Below are 21842 nucleotides of genomic sequence, written 5' to 3' on the forward strand. Positions count from 1 at the left end.
GACACCCAGGAAATAACCCAACATTCCTGGTCCACCTTGGCCACAGAAACAAGCCAGACACGAGGTCAGAGGAGCGGTGGATTTACTGTCCTGCGCTGCACTGCAGACATCAAAGGTGCCAACCCACAGGTACCACCAACCCCAAGATTCGCTCCCCTTCTCCCACCCCCTTGCCTGGGAGGAGATGAGGGTGATAAACAGCTCACCCAGCCCTTTTTCCTGCTGTTTAGCCCCTTTTTTTGGCGTTTGTGGAACAGCTGCCCCCCGGTCCGTGCCGTGGCCGGAGCAGCCCCGGGGAGCTGCTGCGGGCAGGAGTTGGGCAGTTCTGACTTCCTGCCTTAGGGGCATTGAGCCTCTGCTGGCCCAGGGAGCTGCACAAAGCCCGACCTTGGAGACACACCAATGCAGGAAGCCAGGACAGAAAAAGGGAGCAGCAAGTACTCAGAAAGGCAAAGTAATTTGCCCAAGCAGGAGGCTGGAGCAGAATTTAGAGCAGAGTTTCTTTGCGTGCCAGTGCAATCCCTTAACCTTCAATAATAATGCTGCTACACTCTCCTAACAGCCTCTTTTCATCTCCAGCATGTACAAATGACTAAGTATGAAAGACTTTTTGCCTCGTGGAAGCAAATAAAGGCAAATAAAAGCACACAAAAGCTCCAGCAAGGATCACGGTCACTGGGGAAGAAAATAAACCTCAGCGTAAGTAATTGGGGGTGGTGTTTGTTATTTAATTTTTACCAATCTCTAAGCTGAGAAGAGAATGCCCTGGGATGCCATAGCCAAAATTGCTGGCAGGAGGTGTTTCATGAGGGAAAGGAGATGGAGAAGGTGCTCCTGCTGCCCTGAAGCTGCTCTGCCAGACCAGAGCCCAAATCTGCCAGAGCCAGGCCTGGGCACTCAGCACATCAGGGTCACCAGTGGTGTTGGAAGCCTATGAAAACCAAAACATTGCCTAAATTATTTGGAGCTGCCACATCCCCAAAGTAAAACACTTCCTTTGGTGAAAACATGATGTGAAAACATGATATCAAACCCTCTGCCTGCCTTCTGTACGTGCTGCTCCAGCCCCCTGGGATGTGGGTTTGTTTGAGGACTGGAGGCAGCTCCCATCTGTCACTGTGTCATTTTTTGGAGGTGTTATTGTTTTGGGTAAGAGTAGGTAGAACCACATGTCGGAATGCAGCAGAAAGAGCATCATTCCAGCCTGAGTTTCTCATATTTAAAGCAAACACTGACTGTTGATCAGCAGCCTGTGAATGGCACCTGTTTTGTGTCATTCCCCACATTGCACCACTACAAGAGCCCAGTGCTGAAGAGGAGCAGCAGCCAACACTGATTTGACCAAGACTGCAAGGCCAAAATGTACAGAATTTGACCAAAACACCCAGATTTTCACCAGATACTCGGTGTTCCTCAGCCTCTAAATTCCTGTGTAACTCCCAGTGCCCAATCAGGCCAAATTTAGACCAGATACTGTCTTCAAATGGATCTCTAATCGGAAAAGGATGTTGATTCTTAATGCTTGAAAAGGTGCACCTTCACCATTGCAGTGGGTGGGGTGGAGAGAGGGAAACAAAGTTTTAACACTTCTCTTTATTAGCCTTAAAAATATGACCCAAGATTCAATTTCATGCTTAAGTAGGAAGCCACAAGGACTAGAAAAACAATTTCTGTAAAGTGGTGATGAAGAAAAATTCGAGCTTTGAAGATCAATTCAAACTCAAGTAAAGCTTCAAAAGTATTAATAAAACCAACAGAATTTGGGCCACAAAAATAAAGCATTTTTGTTCTGGATGTCTCCCCTGTGCTCCTCCTGCCACCTCCAGTGAGTGCTTCTGATTTTGGGGATATTTGAGTTCCTCATAAACCTGAAAATGCTGCCTGAAAGTGCCAGGGCTGAGTTATTTTAATGGGATGACATCTTGGCACATTTGAGATCAGATTTTTTCTGTGTGACTGGGCAAGTCACTTTGGGTGACATCCAGAGGGGACCGTGGTCTGAAGCTGCCAGACCCACCCACCAGGCAGGCTCCACGGAGCTCCGAGCATTCGAGTGAGGGCTAGAAACACATTTTGACAGAGAGCTAATTTATCCCCTTTTTTAGAGGCTGGCTGTGCCACCTTTGTGCAAGATGAGCTTCTTTCAGTTTCTATCATTTTGTTGCAATTCTTTTTTCTTCCCCCCACAACTCCCACAAAACTCCTTTGCCAATTTTAGCCCAACACAAGGCCTGCACTTCCCCAAGCCTGGTGGAGAGGAGGAAGCTCTGGCAGATGCTGTTTCCTGGTTTACAAAGCCTCTCGACTGACAACAGCAGCTGCCAACACTGCTAATCCAAAGGATTCTAATTTTGGGGCTGCCTCTACGTTTTAGCTCGTGGCTTCTTTTAAATAGCCCTCCCTTCTGAATAAGAGAAGACTTTACATTGGTGATTCTTACATGCAGCTATCATATAGAGCAAAGCAAACAAAAAAAGGCTGCAGGCACATGCACATGTTAATGCAGTTAAGACTCTTGGCAGGAGAAACTGGAAAAATCAGCCCATTTTGGAGGGGGTGCAGTATAGAGAAGAAAAGACCTGAATCTGAGGTTACCCTTTTCAGATATAGCTCCAAGCTAAAGCCACATTTTCTATCTGTTCTGTTTTCTTTGATCCTCAAACTTCAATCCAAACCTTCAAGTTTAAATGGGATTTCAGTCTGAACTAAAAGCAGTTTAAATGGAAACAACGAATTCTTTTCCCCCCACCCCTCCTGCCAAATCAGGAATTTGAAGCTGCAATATCGAGGTGCTTTGCAAATCTATAAAACTTTCTGGCTTGAAGTGATATGGACAAACAATCAGGGCACTCACTCTGAAGGTAGGAGATAAATAGAACAATTTGTTTTCTTTTCAGTTGAAAAAAAAAGGAAACATAAAAATAATAAAAATAAAAAGCTTAAGATAAATTCGAGCATTTTGCAAGTGGTCAATGCATGAAAACCAGTCCTTGCTGGTTTTGGCTGATGGCTCAATTGCATGGCAATACCAGCAGGGCAAGGCTTCACGCCTGTCCCAAAGGATTTCCAGCCTCCCTTGAAGACAAGCATTGGGGTCAGTCTGTTCTAAAACCTTGGCATCGCTCTGAATGGAACACAAATGCATTTGGGGGGATTTTGGAGCTGTGAATCCCAGCCCTAATTCCCATAACAACAACTCAGCAGCACCTCAGATCAACTTCCTGTAACTAATTGGCCTTTCAGAGATGCAAACCTTCTCCTGAATTCTCACACCCTCACGGCAGGAAGTCTTTGCTTGGCTCTGGGGCTCAGATTTGGATTTGTCAGGTGAGAGGCTCTGGATGCAGCCCCTGCTCATGCACCTTTCCCTGGACCTGTCAGGCCCTGGGTGAGGGGACTTGGGATCCCTTCCTGGAGGGATCCTTTGCTCCAGGGCAGTCATATCTGTGGTGTGGCATTTTATTTGGGAGGTTAAAAGTGCACCTGCGTGGTTTTTACCTTCTGACTACTGTGGTGGTTTAAATAGGTTTATTTTGAATGTATTGAAGTATCCTACACGGATTTCCAGTGTGGAGGGCACGCACTGAAAACCATCACTAGAATTTTGGTTTGACCTGTCTGTAGCTTCAAAGAAGTAAAGAAGCTTCAAAGTTTTGCTGCTTTGGTCAAAATAAATATATGGAACAATCTCCTCAGGCATCCCTTGAGTGCCAACTAACTAATGGTCCCCTGCTTGGGACCATTACAAATGTCTGGCTCTCACACAAGTCAGTCATTTCTAATATAAGACAAAATATCCACTTTACTCGCTGCAATATAAACACAGATTAACAATTCCCTGCCTCATGAAGGAATTGCTTTGTGGGGTTTTTTTTTTATTTTCAACAAACTTACCAGCAGATATCCACGTACCAGCAGTGACATTGCTCAGAACTGCCAACCAGCTGAAAGGGTCATGGAGGCACACAGCACCAAATGCTGGCTTCTGTCATGACTCAAAGCCTGCTGCTTTTATCAAACAGAAAGTTAAGGCACCATCTGGTGAACGTCAAGGCTTCAAGGAGAACTCAAGACAATCTGGAAGCAAAGGTTAGTTCTGCAACCTGGGAGCCACTGTCAACAGCTGGGACAATTTTCCCCTCAGCCTGTGCCCCAGAAGCAGTGCTTGGAGTTCTGGAACTCCTCTGGCAGTGATGCTGAGGCCACACTGGACCAGAACTCACTGGGAAAATCAATCAGGAGCCCAGACCAGCAAGCAGGAGGAGAAAACCTGCAGGTCCCAGACAAAACAGGGGAAGTTCAGCACCAGGTATATTCCTGACAAGGGCCAGACAAATGTTCTGAGGGACAGCAGAGGTTCACCCTGCTGGTGACACGGCAGGTCCTGTCCCAAGGGAAGTGTTAAATCCTGTTTGAACCCATTGACCATCCCTGTTCTGAGGGGACCACTGCTCATTCAAAGGCAGAAATTGAATTCTTTACTCTCAGCCACTACAAAACACATTTTCCATGATCTCTCGGGCATATTTTTCAGTAGGAAGCCTTAGGAGGACAACACCTTCCTTGAGGAGGCAAAGGACAGAGTTACCTTCCCCCCACACCATTTGTTTGAATAATAAACCACTTGAGCAAAAATATGACACATGGGAGGTATGATTTTTTTTCCCCTGGAGGAGATTAGGTTGAGCTTGCCTTTTTTCCAAAGGTACACAGTTCATCAGCAAGAAGTTTAAGGAGGAAAAATGTGTTTTCCTATCAGGTAAGAGTGCACACACACTGCTTGCCTTGCTCTCAAAATGGATGAGTCTGCAGCAGTCTGCAGGACTGACAGCTTTAATTTCATCTGCCTGCTCTGACAGAGAATATCAGGAAACATTTTTCCAGATCCACACTTGAGGATTTGAACATTCATACCGACACCACTTTAATCTCATTTGACTCTACAGAAAAAAAAGGCCAACCCAGTTATATGCATTTAGTTACATCAGATAAAACCTTATTTGCTGCAGCAGATAATTTGGTTTGGTGCTTTCTCCCCCACCCCTGTTTTTTGGGAACTGCTTTTTCTCCCCCTCAGACTTCCACAGCCTTCCAATTGCAAGGTTCGTGGCACTTGCCAAGGGTGAAGGAATCTAATTTGCTAATTCAATCATCATTTGCAGACTAATAACTGCGAGCACATATAAAACCAACATTAAAATATCTGAAACAGCAGCTTTGGTGGGGAATACATTCTCAGAGTAAACAAAACCACTTTGCAATTGAAGCATTTAAAGCCTGAGCATGTTTCTGGTTCAGGAATTCAGTCTCTTCCTGGACAGCAGCTCTCTTATTAATGAAATTAGCAGTAATAAAAGCACAGATCAAACCTTCCCCCACAGCTGGGCTCCTCCAAGATCTCCAGCTGGACCCACTTTGGGGTTAAGGCCGCACAACAGGAAGAGCAATAAACCCTCTACTTATCAATCAGTGCTTTAGATTCACTCAAGAAGCCACATTTCTTAGTGTTTCTCTTTAAAATTCCTCAAGCTCCCTATATTCCGGCTCAGATTAAAGGACATTTGTATGAAAATAAACAAAAAACCCAATTTGACCCAACAGCAACACTCAGTTCTCTCTACTGACATGGCTTTGGGCCAGGTCTGTAGCTGATAATGAAGTCTATCAGGAAAAATTCCGTTTCCTGAAGCACATCTGGCAATCCTACCCCTGGCCACCTGTAAAATCTGCCCGTGACCCTGAGCTGGCAGAGAGGGTCCTCACTGGAAAAGGGAATGTACAAATCCACCACGGAGCACACTCCTGCCATTCAAGTATTGCAAATGACCCTTATTCTCAGGGAGTCCAAATTAGATTATCGTGCCAGAGTTTCTCCAGTGGAGATGTGAGAGGAGTGCCCTGAGGCCCTCACAGATGCAATAAAAACCTTCCTTAATTTATCTGAGAAAGCAGCCTCAAAATGGGGACGGCTGTATTTTTTTGGGCAATCAGGAAAATGTGCTGCTTTTGGATAATAGGTGAGGAAAGTTATCCATCAGCAGGCATCCAGGGTCATTTAGGATGGATTAGCAACTGTTCCTTTGCTGCCACACCATAGTACATGTTCTACTCCATGCTTTCCCCTTCATGGATGTCACTTTGTCCCACCACAGGGGCTCCTTGGGATCGATGCATTCGACTTCCATCAGCATCTCAGGGCTGCCCAGACAACCTTTCCAAAAAAGAGCGGATTTCCAGGTAAATACATGGAACAGATCTTAGGAAAACATGTGTTTTCACGTTGGAACAAATGAGGGAGGTATTGATCTCACATGATGCCTGCGAGTTCTCTCGGCAGCAGCGATTCCTTCCTGCCAGGGCGTTACACAGAGCAGCTCCCAGAGGGCAAAAATCAATAGAGGAACATTTGTCTGTTTTACAGCAAAGGTGCAAAAAGAAAGATGGAATGGCCACAGCCATTTAACAGGAACTGATTGAGCTGGAACAGGAACCTGGAATGGGAACCTGCTCCTCTTCAGGAAGCACAAAGTTTTCCACATCACCCAGCAGGCTCTGGAGGATCAGGTGGCTGCAAACACCTTCAAGTGCAGCCTCTCCCACACAAAGCTCCTGTGGTGGGGATCATTCAAGCTTCCAAAGGTCACCATGAATTTAAGAATAGCTCTCATAATGCCTGTCCTCTTCCCCTCTCAAAATCAGAGTGCAATTTGCAGCATCCAAAGGATTTGTTTCACCAATTCCCACGTTTTGGTATGAGCCCTTCAGTAGCAATTTGGTATCCAGATCCTCGGGGAGGTTTTAGCTCCTGAAGTCTGACTATCTGGGCCATGAACAACTTCTACACGCCTGTGGAGTTTGTCAAAAGAGGGGCAGGCTAGAAATAAGCAAAAAATCAAATCAGTGTGTAGGAAATGCTTTGCAGAGAATGAACCTGGAAGGACACAGCTAATCCCAGCTCTGGAATGGGTCTCAAATGCAAAGCAGGAAGAGCCTCCTTTGGTTATCAGCTGTGTCAATCACCATTTCTGCCTTTCTACCATTTATTTGAGGTATGTATTGAAAATACTTCAGGGCAGACCGAAGGCAGGATGGTAGTGCTTCAAATTCTTCACAAAGAAAGCCCAGAGTGCTAGTGGAAAGATCCCACGTGTCCCAAAATCAGCACCAAGCAGAGCATTCCAGCAGGCAGGCAGTTAAAAAGGCTCGGAAAACGCCAGCTCAGCTGCCACACACAGCCCTGTTGAATAAGCTCATCAGCTCACCCACTGGAGCATTTCCAGTGCCCCAGCTGACTTGCTGAGCTCGGGGATTTGCTTGGCTACACTGGCATGGGGAGTTTCAGCCCCATTTGCACGGCCACAGTCTGTGGGATTGGTTCCCTCGATCAGTATTTGCCAGTTTATCGTCGCAGGGCTGGGGTGTAAAATGATTCAGTGGTGCACTGGGGCTGAGAAATGACAGAGCAGCGCAGCAGCACACTGAGCCAAGGGAAAGGGAACCTGCCCAGCCTGCAGGGAGTGGGCAAAGACCAACCTTTGCTCAGGGAGATGTGACACTGTTGGTGAGGACATCATTGTTCCCATTCCTCACCTTTGCATTTCCATCTTCCCTGCTGAGGAGTGGCTGCTGAGGGGACTCTGCCAAAGACAAAGTGAAACACCCCTCTCATCCCAGGAGCTGTGATTATGGACCACACTTTCAACCTAAAAAGTCCATTTTGTGCTCTGTTTCTCCGGCCTCAAGTACCTGAAATCTCTCTGAATTACCCTTCTCTTAAGGGCAGACTGCCTTTCCAAGAAGCATTCAGATCAAAAAAGAGAAATATGAATATTTTTCTTCATTTTTCTTCTCCCTTCTGTCCCTTTTGCCATGCAGAAGTGGCATACTATTGGATGACAGGCTAGGACATGATTACTGAAACAGCTCCTAGAGGATCAAAATTATGGTGACCACAACACGGTATCACTGATATCAGCTACCAAGATATAATGTTTGGGGGTTTAAAACTCCTCAAACCCTAAAAATCCCAGCCTGTTCTTAATCCCAAATAGACCTGCTTGCTCTCAGTTGAAAATTTAGCTCCTGGGTTGGTTTTGATTGTTCTACATAAGCCTGACAAGTGTTCCACACTTTTTGCCCCACTCTTTAAATTTCTCCGCTCACTTGCTGGTGGGACCCACTCATTTGGAAAAGATTGCTCAGATCCAGAAGTGGGAACTCTTTGGTGCCATCTGATAAGGCAGCAGATAGCCCCAGCTCAGAACCTTTCTCATTTGCAATATAAAACAAGCAATGCTGAAAAAAAACAAGTGAGATTTCCTTTTTGGGATGGGCTTTATAGTTAACCTTCAATTATATTAACTGTGCCATAAAAGTGGATGTACTACTGTCATTATGCACTGAAAAAAAGCTACTTAAAATCCAAAATTGTATTGTTTCATTGCCTCACTGCTTGAGAGTATTTCCTTTTCCAAACATCTCCTACCCTCAGACCAAGGGAAATGTTAAAGGTGACAGGATCTCTCCAAGTGCTGAATATCCCTCAGAAAATTGCACTTTCAGGTCCTACAAAGCCAAGAGCAGCTTAATTGCCTGCAACTGCAATTCCAGCCACTGCAAATCATATACAGCTCTCCCATGAAAGCATTAAAGAGCTAAGACTTAATTAGCATCCCTGATTAAATAGCAATTCATACAGCCATTATATCTTCCAGTTAGGCAGCGCAGTGCTCTGAAAAAGCAGAGAAGGCAAAGAAAAAAACCACACACACTCCTCCTCCCAGCCAAAAAATTCACCTCCACCCACTTTCTCCAAACTTTATCCTGGGAAATGTTCATTATTTACGACTCAAAGGCCACTGCCAGACACACTTTGAACGCTCCCAGGCAGAGCTTCCATCGGCAAACTCGACCTATCTGAGAGATCAGAGGCTGCCTCAGAAACCCTGGCAAAGACAAGCCCAAAAAGCAGCTCTGAGAGCAGCACCGGTGCTCAGCATGAGAAGACTCCCACAGACAGTCACGTTTCAGCAGCCTGGGGGATGGAAAGGGGGCTCTCTCAGCAGAGGAAACCCCACGTCGCTGATAAAAGGCTCCAGAACAGGCATTGCTGAAACTCTGCTCCTGCTCTCCCCTGCTTCCACTTCACACTTGTCAAACACACCACAGTGGGAGAGAGAGGATTAGCTCCTTCTCGGGACAGTGGGATGGCAATTCCACACCCCCCTTGCTGCCGGGAAATGGAGTGATGGAAAAAGGGGAGCAAGAGCCATACTGGGAGGCAGAGACACATCCCTAGACACCCTCTCCGTGCTGGGATAGCACAGCCAGGGGTGACTACAGGCTGGACTAGGAGCGCGTGTTTTGTGGTGTGGGAAATCCCCTGGATTATGAATTTCCAGTTCTGAATGTAGTTATTCACCCATTAGCTCTGCTCAGAAGTGCTGCCTTGTCCCTGTTTCTTGCTGGATTTGGAAAGATCTCCAGGCAAGGAGGAGCAGCATCTGTTGCATTATCTACCAAGTGGATAACGCAGCACAAACAACTCCTTCTCCCCAGCCAGCTCCCACCCTGGCCACGCTCTCCCAGGCTGGAAGGATCATTCCAGCCCCTTGTGAATCTCATTTTATGAAGCCAAGCAGGAAAGATGTACAAGAAACAGAGATGAAATAACAACAGCAACGAAGAAATAAGGAAAGGCAACAAAAGTAAATTAGGAGCTCATGTGCAATGACCATCAAAGAACAACATTTTATCAGGACAGGTGCAGGATAAATAACACTGATCCTCTACTACAACACGGACTCTCAGTTCTCAAATCATGAAGGCAGATGATTTGTGGCTTTTAATGATAAGGCACAGGGTCAAGAACTACTCTGGGGTACTCCCACACTGCTCTAGGAAAGCACAATGAGATTTTGGTAGCTTATCTCTCAGACAAGTGGAGAGTTGCACTGCAGCAATATTCCTCCCTGCAGCCAAACTGGAAATCTTAGATACATGACATAAGTCTGTGATGAGGAGAAATAAACTGTCATATGACAAGACTCCAGTAAATTAGCCAGACAGACAGAACAATGACAGATGGGATAGAAGAGGAGAGGGAGTTGCTGTATTTAGTGTTTGAAATGTCATTTGGATGCTGCTCACTGCTAATGTGCCTCCTGGGCCTTGCAAAGTCCTGCTCCATTGGCCTTCAGAAAGCCAGAGGTCAAATTTACATAGAAAAATCAGAATACTCGCTCATATCTGAACATTCCCTGCTTCCTGCTAAAAAGCACAACATTCTCAAGTAACTTTCTGGAACAAATGTGCTCTCTACAGCACAGTTGAACAGTCCCTCACATGCACCACACACACTCCTGTGCCACCTCTAGCATTCCTCATTTCCACCTCTTGTCCCATTCCACACTGTTCCCTTCACAGAGAACTTGGAGCAGCATCCTTTCCTGTAGAACTGAAGGAAGCTCCCTTTTTCCATCACTTCTAAACCTTATCCAGCTATTTGATGTCAGTATCCAAGGCATTGTTTGCTCCCTGATGCTCCCAAACCTCACCAGCCGAGTTCACCTCTGGCTCTTGTTTCTCCAGCTTAGCCACCGGTTCCTGCTGAAAGAGGGAACAACCAAGATTTTTGGACTTGCACAGCCCCAAAGAACTCAAGGCCATCACTGAACATGCAGAATATCTCAGAGATGAGTGTGGAGCAGTTTCAGCTCTTTGCACTGCAATACATGACTGCTCAGTTGAGGAAAAGATTGGAACACATGGTCCCAATTACCTCTGTCCTCCTGCAACCAATATTTTCCTTTTCAGATACAATCTATCTGTCCTGCTTGGCAGCTCAGCTGGCTCCCCCTCTTCTCCTGAGGAGCACAACCACATGCAGATGCTGTTTATACACTGGGCAAATTATTTCTGCAACCATTTTTTCCCAACAAGCCCAGCCTCGTGTCCCATCCCAAAGGTGAGAGTCGTGATCTGTGACTATGAAAGATGCCTTGGCACTTTCTGAAAAGTAAATCCAGAGTCCTGGCAAGGTGTCAGCTTTGGCAATTGCATGCTGTGGACCTATAGTAGCTCTTTTCTAACAAACAGCTGATGAATTCCACCCCAGATGTGACTGGGAGTCTGTCCCAGGTTCCAGGAAGCTGCTAAATCAAAGAACAAACTTCATAATGAGCACCATAATTATCAGCCTTATTTCTCATGGATCTGTCCCTACAGGTATTGAGGTGCTCTTTTTCAGCTCCCACAATCCCTTCACAATAGCTGGGCTCAACAGGGATCACAGGAGTAAATCTCTTCCTCACTTTCTCTTCGAAATGCTGGTCAGAAACCCAGAGGGAATACAAATGGCACACGAAACCTCATTTCCCTCAGCCTACAGCAGCAGCTTGGGAGTGCTCACTTACTTCCCATTTGAAAGTTTCCAAGCCTTGGCTGAAAGGACAGTCCCACAGGCACAGGGGTGACAGTGCCAAACGCTGACAAGCAGATCTGAAGGGGAGTGAAATGTGTTTTGGAATAATGAATTCGGATTTATTCCCCCTTGCACTGGTTTATAAGGTGCACTGTCACATTTAGGAGCGAAAGTAAACCAAAACAATTTGATTTGCAAAAAGCCAATTGCAGAACAGCTTCTTCTAGGTAAAAAAAAAACAGACCACACATGGAAACTGCTACAGAAAGCCCCACAAATGCCTAATATCTTTCTATCCTATGTCTTAGGGTCCATTTAATTAGTACAATTTGAAAATGAGCACAACATGCTATCAAAAGCACTTCACAAGCAGAAACCCAAACCCAGCATTATTATGAGGCCCCATATTTCTTGTACACCAATGGCATGTCCTTGCTCAGCTTATCAATGTCCCCAAAAGGCCCAAACATGGGAATTTTGTAGCTCTGCAAGCTCAGCCAGAATGTGAAAGGGAAGAGGTGTTTGGAGCATCTCCTCCCTCATCCCCACCCCCCAGGCTGAACACTTGTCACAGAGCCATGTGCTGCCAGGTACCCAGCAATTTGTTGCAAAGCAGAGAGCTGGATGCTCAATAACCCTCCTGGACTAATTTTTCTTGCTCTCTGGAAACAATTTTCTAGGCCATCTCTCTGGGAATGTCACCTTCCTAATGGGAAGCAAATAACTGCTGCCTCCTCCAGCCCCAGGAGAACACAGCTGAGCTTTACTTTTCTTTTTATTAACAATCTACAGCAGTGATGGCACAGGAAAAACGTATTTTATTCAAAACTGTAATCAACACTTGATGAGAATTACGTGCTTTCCCTCTGTGCTTTTTTTTTCTTTACACTACCATGGATAAGCTTTGCTTTAAACTGGTGAGATTGATGCTGGAAATTAAGGTAACACCCCAGAAGTTTAACATAGCTGAGTAGCAGGAGGAAAACACTGAGCCATGGTTCCATGAGACACCTGCCAGGGAGGAGATGGCTCTGTTATTGGAAATGTCCTTTCTTTGCCTCGCTGCAAATGCTTCCATTAAAAAAAGCAAAATATAAAAGCAGCTGAGATGTTCCCAACTGGCTCAAGGCTTCCCAGCAGCTGAGAGAACCCCAGTGAGCACTGAACTTTTCTGGGTCCTGTGCCTGGGAACACTGAGAGAAATACTCAAAATACGATCTTACTTTGATGAATTCTTTCAAAAAAATTAAAAGATAATATTCAGTACCAACATTTCCGAAAATAATGCTGAGCCTAAGGCAGGACCACCGAGCAGCATTGCCCTGCTCATGCAGAGCTCCTGGAGAAGAGCTACAGGAATAGGGAATAGAGGAGAAAAATCCCTTCTGCTCCCTCCACTGTCCCTGGCTCCTGGTTGGGAAGAGAAGGAAGGAGAGAAGTAGCGAGCAGGCAGAATGTTATATATATAATATGTATATTCCTTACCTGCCACAGAGAATCCCAAGGCAGCTCCTCATTCACAAGAGGCTGTTACAGCTTTGGGACCAAACCACCTCTCTGCCCCATCCACAACGAGTTCGCAGAACCCTGCCCTGACTCCTTTTCCAAATTACTTTTCTATTCACCAGCTAAAGGCGGCTGCACACACCATTCCCCAGCGGCTCGTTCACCTCCCCAGCAGCAGCAGAGCTGTCCATGTTTCCCCACGGCAGCACTCGGCCTTGGAAGGTCCCCTGACCCTTTTGTCCCTGATTTCAAGCTGGGAACACTGTGGTCTCACAGAGCTGCCGTGTTTCTAAAGGAGCCAAAAGTGTTCCTCAGGCTCCGGGCCCAGGAGTGCATTCACCCATCCATCCTGGGAGCCCTTCCCTCTCCACTCTGGGAGGGAAGTTCCGAGGGATTGGAAGCCAAATACTGCTCCCATTGTTCAGGGCCAGCTGAGGGGAGGCAGCGCCGGCCCCACAGTTCCTGCAGCCCCAGGAGCGGGAGGCTGGGGGAACAGAAGCTCTTTTTGGGAACGCAGCGTTAACCTTGGAAAGGGAAGCATTCAAAAGGCTGAGGACTGTCCCAAAACAAATCCTGACCTATATAATAGAATAGGTTTTGTTTACTGAGGCATGAGCAGATACTACTCCGCTGCTTTAAGTGAACAGGCCCGGCGCCAAAGCTATCAATGGGATAATATCTGCTTATGCTGCTGGGAAGTTCTGCTCTTTGCACAGCATTCACTGAGGTGTAAAATGAGCACTTAATGTTACTTGCTTGGACTCATTGCAAAAGCAATTGCTGCACCTGTTCATACCAAGGCACAAAGTTCTTTCATTTTTTACCAGAGCCCAACACCACAAAACCTGGATTGAAATAATAAAGCTATCTTTTATATGGCTCCACATTTCTTTATTCTTTACTAGTCACCTCCTTTCCAAAATGCATTTTTTCCAAAGAAGTAGAAATAAAAATCTGTTTCTGCCTATTAGACAATGAGCAATTCCTTGGCTCTCCACAAGAACAGAAATCTTTCAGTATTGCACAATATTGAGTGTGAGCAACACATCCCAGCTCCTCTGGAGCTGCATCTTCCAGGTATTAACCAGGCAATGGGGACTCCTCAAGAATAAGACATGTTATAGTTCATTCTTTAGCCTCTGAGTGCAACGAAATAACAAAACAAGTCAGATTTTTCCACAGAAAAATCACAGTCCTTATCTGCACGGCACAGATTGAGTGAAGAGTTCTCCCCTGTGACTGAGCTCTAAGCCAGTCTAAAGCAGCTGTGGACCTACTCCAAATATCCTGCCAGACTGCAGGGATTGTGCAAACAGGGGCCTTGGCTCTGGAAAGCAGTGAATATCCTCAGCCTCCACCGGGAGCCCGTGTCACTTTGAAGGAAAAGGGTTTTTGGCTAAAGAGAGCAAATTTTAACCAGCCTAAACAAACAAACAGCACACCATGGTATAAAGTTATTGCAGTAAGGAGAGGAATCTTCATCTCCCTGTGGCTACAAACATTTGTGTGCTTGGAAGAAGCAGAGAAAGTGAGTGATGTGCATAATTTATTGATTTATTGTTATTTTTCTGCAACCTGGGCAAGTGCAGACACACAGCAAACCCAGCTCACACAGTGCTCGTGTATGAGCCTGGTGACCTCCAGAGGCTTTTCCCAACCCAAATTTTCTTGAGGGTGCACCACAAATTTTGGAGATGTCCATCATCTCTAGAGGTGGCTCAGAGATCCTGGGGGAAGCCAGGCCCATGGGGGCAGCTGCTGTGGATGAAGCTTTCCATCAGGGAGGGCAGAACAAATCCTCCTGCCTTTATTTATTTATTTATTATTTTTTAATGGAGCAAATAGGCTCCAAATATTGCTTCCTGCTGGTGTAAACTGGCTGAAGTGCCTCCCACCATTCAGATTTTGCACTTCCATCATTCCCATCCTGTTCAAACCACAGGACCTTTATGTTTTATCAACACAAGCATCAAACTCTCCCTGTAATCCTGAAGGGGTAACACTCAGGGCAAAGCTGGCTAAACCTTGTCACACTTGAGCAGGGCCAACGCTATTTGCACATTTTTATAGTGTTCTGTTTCTTCAGGTTTGTTCAGGATAAGAAAACTTGTGCAATCCACAGCAATTCACTGCCCACCTCAATGGGAGACAAGGAGAAAACTGAGGAAAGTCGGGTTCTCTTGAGCTGTGGAAGCATTTGTGGGTATCACGTGGTAAAATTAAATAGACAGAAAAAACAACTGTGGGAGCATTATTGTTTTGAACCATTATATGGGCAATGGGAACATCAAATATCAAATATTTATATGTCATTAAGAATATGTTGCTAAAAGATCACCATTGGATTATATTGAATAGCTTGGCTGAAAGTTTCAAAGGAGCCAAAAATACACACGTGTGCATTTCAGTGGGATGGAGGTGCCTGTCTCCCTTGGACTTCCAAGAAAAATTAAAAACCCCTGTGCTGGATGATTAATGTCTAGTTTGGGTCTGAAATACTAAATTTAATTATGTTTTGGTCTAATGGCTGGCTCAGACTAGGGAAGGAAAGATGTGGATGGGGGCAGGAGAGGGGTTACAGCTGCCAATCGCTTCCACAAATAGCACTGCCATTTTTAGGATCCATTGGACCAGATCTTGAAGCCTTTTATTAGCAAAGAAATTCCCATTACCTGCGAGTGTTCCCCACAGGACAGCGCTCCACACCTCGCATAATTCAGCTCCTGAATACAAACCCCTGTGTCTAACTCTCCCAGCATGCCATTTTTATGATGATTTTTGTTATGCACCACATCCTCCAGTGTTCAGCAGCTCTTTTTAGGGCTTATCACGGCACGATGACGAAGTGTCAGCTCCGAGCTCCCCTCGAAGATTCCCCCCTCCCTGCGAGGATGCCAAGCTGAGATCCCACAGGCGAAGGCGCGCTCGTGTTCTATCACATGTCAGGAGCCAGAGACAACAGCCTGGAGGGTGCCTTTCCCCCCCCCAACTCCTGTAAACAAAGGAACTCTTTATTCCTGGAGTAGTAGATCTGGCAGGAAAGCTGTGAATCCTGACTGCTACATGGCACAGAGAAACCCTGCTCCTGCAAAGCAAAGCTCCTACAAACAAACCGTGGTGGTGGAGACATTTGTTTGCAAGTTTAGACACCCCCACACACAATTCACTCAGGGGTGTGCTGTGTATTTCAGAGTGATTCCGGTGATGGAATTTCACTCTGGTTTTAAGGAAGCTGTCACCATTACACAAACAAAATATAGAGCCTTGTTTTAAATTGGATGGAGATTATTTTAATTTGCTCTTCCAGAACTGGAAACATTTTGTGGAAGCAGCACTGACATGAAGTAGCTGGAACTGAATTAAAACTGCGAGAAGAATAAATGGAAGCAGCATTCTTTTGTGATTCCCATCCTCCAGAGAGAACAATAACCAATTCAGCTTTCCTGGGCAAAATAAGGACCCTCCCACACAAAAAGTCACAGCAGCTCAGCTGCCACCCAGTCAACATTTTATGCTCCCCATAACCATCTAAATGCACAGAACTGCATTGTCCACTGCTGTAAGAGCATCCAGGCCAGTGGAGCTATGGCTTTCTGCAAAGGCCCCGTTCCTCTCTCTTCCAGCTGCCCAAACTCAACTCCAAGAGCTTCCTCTCATTTCCAGCAGCTGTGTGCAAACTCTCCGTCTTGAAGGCAGGAACACCATGGAGAAAAAGCTGCTGTACAACCATTCCAGCTCGGAATAAAGCTTAGAACAAACCCTTGCAATCAATTCATATGCAAACACAGAAAATAACTTTAAAAAATAATAAATAAACAAAGCAGTGTGGTCTTAACCAGCCCAACCCAGCAGAAAAGACAAGGGGATGTGGCAGATCCACAGATTGGCTCGCAACGTGCTTCCCATAGAAACCATCCCGGCGTAATCACTGGTAGTACAAGCACAGCAGGATGGATGGCACCCATGCAAATCTCCTTACAGCACCATTCTCTGCAGGAATGCATGAATACAGCCCTGATGAGTACAACGAGCTGCAGACAGACAGATATTTTGCTTTCACACACGAGCTAGGCTGCCACACGTGCCAGCTGCTAAGCAGTCTCTCGTGTCCCAGGGCTGCTTCTGAAACAATTCTTAGAAGGGTTTTGCTCTTTGCCTGGTTTGTTTGGGGTTTTCTCGATGGTTAAAGCATTCTGCAGAATATTTTGCTTGCTTATACTGCTAATCCAGGAGCAAGCAGTGAGCAGACTGAGGCACTGCAAGCTGAGGTTTTTCCCCGCTGCTGTTCAAACTCTTCAGCTGCAAACTCTTGGGCCCAGCTCCCAAACCTGCACCTGCTGGGGAGAGCTGGATTACATGGAGCAGAACTTCTTGCTACCAAAAATTAGCAGGCCAAGTGGAATAAAATGGAGCACAAGGACAAAAAACCACCCAGGCTTTGGCTCCTCGGCTATTCTTTAATCCCAGAGGATGCAAGAGGGAGCAACCACTCCTGCCGGACCAAGCAGCAAATATTTCTGCACTGCTGCCAAAACCTCCTGTGAGCAGCCAAGGCAGGCAGGGAGGGTGGCCTTGATGGTTCCCATCTGCTTCCCAAGCAGGACAACTCTGAATTCCCCTCTCTGTGGCCGTTCCCTTGCAGTGTTAATTATTTCCACGTGTTCCTGTCCCCGAGGGAAGTGCCACTGACACATCTCTGGGCACTCTCAGCTCTTTCCCCTCAGCTCAGCTGCCCTCAGTCTGCACACCTTGGTCACCCCCAGGGAGAAACCTGCCCAGAAATCTGCCCACCTTTGTTCTGCATGCTTTACTATCTGTTTGTCATCACCAGCGTGGTTTTATATTGTCTGAGTGGAAGGAGGATGCAGCTAATTTTGACATGAATGCAATTAATCCTCACAATATGTCCTGGCCAAAAATGAGCTTTGCAGGGAGTCTGAATACAAAGAATTTCAAACAACACTGCTCCACCTTTAAAGAAGGCAGTGATTCCCCTGCCCCTCCATCTCACCCCTAACATCAGCACATCTATAAATGAAAATAATTCACCTGTAGCCACTGCACACCTGGATTTTAACCACCAGGTACAGGGACACTCACATATCTCAGTAATCCTTTTTTTAACCTCTTGAAGCAAATCCCAACACAGGCAGCTCTGCCTTGGCAGTGGAATTCTGTTGAGGTTTTCTACAACTTCAAAAATAGTGGCCAAAGGAAAATTTAGTGGTCTCATGAGAGGAAAACAATCTCTTGCAGGGTTCACTCAGCAAGTGTGTGTCTCTTGGAAATAAAACAGCTTTTGTGTTGCCCAGAAGATGAGGCAGCAAGTGCTTATTTAAAGAACAAAAGAAACTAGATGGGGTTGCCTTTCTAACACTGTCAGTGCTGGCACAGATGTGAGCTGCACACAGTACTGTGTGTGGTTTGTTTCAAATAGGCTTTAAAAAAATTACCTAGGAAATTCTGGGACATCTTTAAAGGCCCATCTAGGCATTTTCCAGGTGCATATTTGTCCATCACTAAACCACTTTGGCTAAGATATACAGGCTCCTGTAAAATAAAAGGTGTTTTTTGAGAATTTCCATTTGGAAATGAAATTCCCTGTCCCCAAGACATTACCTCCATCAGCTACCCATTTATTTTTATGTAATCTGCATAAAGACAGGAGCAGGCTATCATGCTGAAGCTCAATTTTCAATATGAAAAGGTAAAAAGCTGTAATAAATCCCACCAGTCACAGCTCAGCTCCCTTCTGTGGGAGGGACCACACTGAGACAAATCCAAATGTTCCACGGCCTCTCCAAATTGCTTTCCAACAATGTCCTTGAGCACTTCCAATTCTTTATTATTTCTATCAAGCCCAATTTCCACTGCGACCACTCCAGCAGTTTATCATCACTCTATAAACCTGTCAAGTCCCTTGGAGACCCCTGGCAACAGCTTTTGTCACTCCAGTGCCTCCTTGGAAACTCTTGTTGTTTAAAAGCAAAATCATCCTCGTGCTCAGTGGAAATTGATGTCCTCGGAGTGGCTGAGGGAGAATGTGGGAGAACAATCTTCCTTCCCCACAGCCCTGCCAGTGTGGCTGGGGAGCGCAGCCATCAATCTCCTCTTCCAGCCAGCCTTGAAGATGAGATTCTACCGTGTGTCCGTGCACTGGCAGGCAAAGCTGCCTCCAGAGAACACTTAAAAAGGGAATTCTGGGTGATAAACCACAGCCAGTCCCGTTTGCTGGTGTTTGAGATCCAACAGAAGCCTCCCTGTGCTCCTCAGGAGAGGGATCAACACACCAGGGCCAGATTCACAACCAGGGAAAGCTCCTGTTGGTCTGTTCAAGCCACTGCCCTTTCCAAGGTACACACTTGGCTCCCTTCCCTGCTGGTTTCCCAGAAATATTCCTTCTGATTCCCCTCTCAGCTCCACAGGCTGATCATGGGAACATTACTGTGTTCAAGCCAGCAAGCAGAGCTTTTGTGGGTTTGGGGAGGGGGCGACAGCCACATTTTTTCTCCCACCTGCACTCCTAAAACCCGGCCAGCCGCAGGGAGTTAATTGTACTTTATAATCCCAGTTTTAGTGCAGTGAACCAGGTGGAATTACAGAATGTTGTGCACCACACCTCAGCCATCAGCAGCAGCTCCCGGGGTCAGGGCAGGGCAGCCAAGAGAGGTCACCTGAGGGGTCACCTGGAAGGTGGGAATTGGGTGACTGGATGGTTTTCCATGGAACAGCAGTGCCAGATTCCCTGGCTTTCACATGGCTTTGGTATCTATCCCCTCAGAGTCCACTTTTCCAGAAAAATGGCAGCTGAAAAGATATCACAGCCCCTGATTTTATCGAATTTAGCACCATTTTGGTGCAGAAAATTCCTGGGTGCAGTGCAATAGGCTGACAGGCATCAACGCCACGAACCCCATAAAACCCCATAAAACCCCATAAAACCCCATAAAACCCCACAGGCACTCAGCCAGGCTGCTGTGCATGGGTACAGACAGTTCTGCTTGTCCCCATACTTAAAGCTGGGCTTTCTTCAAGGTGCTGCTGGTCCAGGACTAGCCCAGAGAGCCCAAGGACAAACGAGTGACGATGAGTGATGATCAGTGACCTGCCACTGCTGCAGGTCGGCTCAGAAGGACATTGTCACCTCGTTATGGCACAGCACAGGCCAGAGCAAAGCTCCAGCTGGCACTGTTCACTTCCACCTGAACTGAAGCACCTCATAACCCCAGAAATCATCTCCAACGCTGCCAGGTGAGAGCAGGAGCCTCCCTGACACAGGAAAAAGGGGAGGGCTGTGGAGTATCCCCGTATTCACACACACCAGTGGTGGTGGGGGGTGGATTTACACATTTCCATGCAGACCTGGCCAGCTGATCCCTGCCACCTGGCAGGAATGCCAATCCTCCTGTGCACAGCAGCTGCACGTGGAGGGATGGATCACAGAGCATGGTGCTCCACCACCAGAGTCAGGTTTCACTCAGGCAGAGGTCCTACTAACATCCAAAGCCATGCCCGATGTCCAAGTTCACTCATTGGTTCGATTGTTGAATTCAAAATATATCTTGTGTTTAAAAAACCCTAAGATTTTCACCTGCAAAATTATTACATAAACTCAGAAAACATTAAAGAATTACAGAAAAAACCCAAAAGACCAACCAACCAAAAAAATCCCAACCAACCAAAAAAGCCCAAATGGTTTTAATTAAACGTACCAAAGTCCACTAGTTCCTTACTGTGTTTAAGTGCTCTAAAATACAGCTTTCTGTGCATTACAGAGCAGGTGTCCTGGTTATAAAAAGGTGTCTTAGATGATGTCTCAGTTTGTCCTGGCTGTACAAAAACCCCAGAAGCCCAGAGAAGCTGGATGCTGTACAATCAGGATTTGGAACTGGCAAGAAAACCAGGAGCTCTGCTGGGATGTGTGGCAGGATTTAAACCCAAAATCAGCAGTAAAGAATAAACTAAATTTCTCTCTGAGCACCACATTGGACATGACCTGTACTGGAGAACAAAGTCACACAAACCTGCAAATCGTGCCCAGAGGGCACAACAGCCTAGAATTTCTAATTCTGTCCTCTCAGACACATTTCTGACAAATAACACCTCAGATACATTTTGACTTCCCCATCTCTGCCTCAAGATAAGCATCTTATTAGAGCTGCCAAAACAACCCTCTCTAATTCACTTTTCCTAAAGGCCCAGCACTTCTAAGGCACAACACCCAGAGATCCAAACGGCACGAGGCAGGTATGAAACAACACAGATAATCTCCCAAAACCTGGAGATCATCTCCCAAAACCTGGTAAGGTCCATAATTACACATTTTCTCTAACAGGTGGCCAATTGCCAGCAATCCTGCTGAAGGTGAGCGGCAGTTTGTGGCATCACCCTGCCTGGGGGGAAAACATGAGAAGGACAGGAATTTAATTTGCATTACCTCATCTGCACAATCCTGCGGAGCAACAGTGGCCCCAGCTGCCTCTTGCCAAGTCAATAAAGCATTGGGGAAGCTTTGCTGGTTTATTTCAGTGAGGATCTGGGCTAGAGGAGCAATAACTAGAGTTTCTTTGTCATTCCAGGACCCAGAACTTCAGGCTGCAAAATTACAGCAGAACCAGTCCTGCTTCATTCATTTTTATGGAAGAATCCCAATCTCACCCGAAAAACAGCATCAAGTGTGATCCTGCTCACACAGAATTGCTCCAAGTGAAAACCTTCATGTTTTACCTTGCCCCATTTAAAACCTTCATGTTTTACCTTCCCCCAGATTAAAACCTTCATGTTTTACCTTCCCCCAGCTTGGGAAAATGGCCAATACTGCCAAAATAATAATGTTTGGCTGCCAATGAGTTGATATTCCCTAATCCCACTGTTTTGCACAGCTCTGCCACTAGTTAGACTCATCCTTGACAAG

At 46.1% G+C, this 21842-nt stretch overlaps 1 protein-coding gene across 1 annotated transcript in view; it reads right to left on the reverse strand.

Annotated features, from left to right (window-relative positions):
• The window catches only part of SLC6A1 (solute carrier family 6 member 1), a 43810-nt gene extending 30615 nt beyond the window's left edge, over nucleotides 1-13195 (reverse strand). Inside the window, exon 1 of the mRNA XM_042026738.1 lies at nucleotides 12908-13195. The gene's annotated coding sequence lies outside the window, so the exon portion shown is untranslated. The remainder of the gene's footprint in view (nucleotides 1-12907) is intronic.
• Between the last annotated feature and the right edge of the window lie 8647 nt (nucleotides 13196-21842).

This window comes from Corvus kubaryi, unplaced genomic scaffold, assembly GCF_017639235.1.
Source record: "Corvus kubaryi isolate FWS band 111438036 unplaced genomic scaffold, C.kubaryi_AGA036_p1.0 37285, whole genome shotgun sequence".
Classification (NCBI taxonomy): Eukaryota; Metazoa; Chordata; class Aves; order Passeriformes; family Corvidae; genus Corvus; species Corvus kubaryi.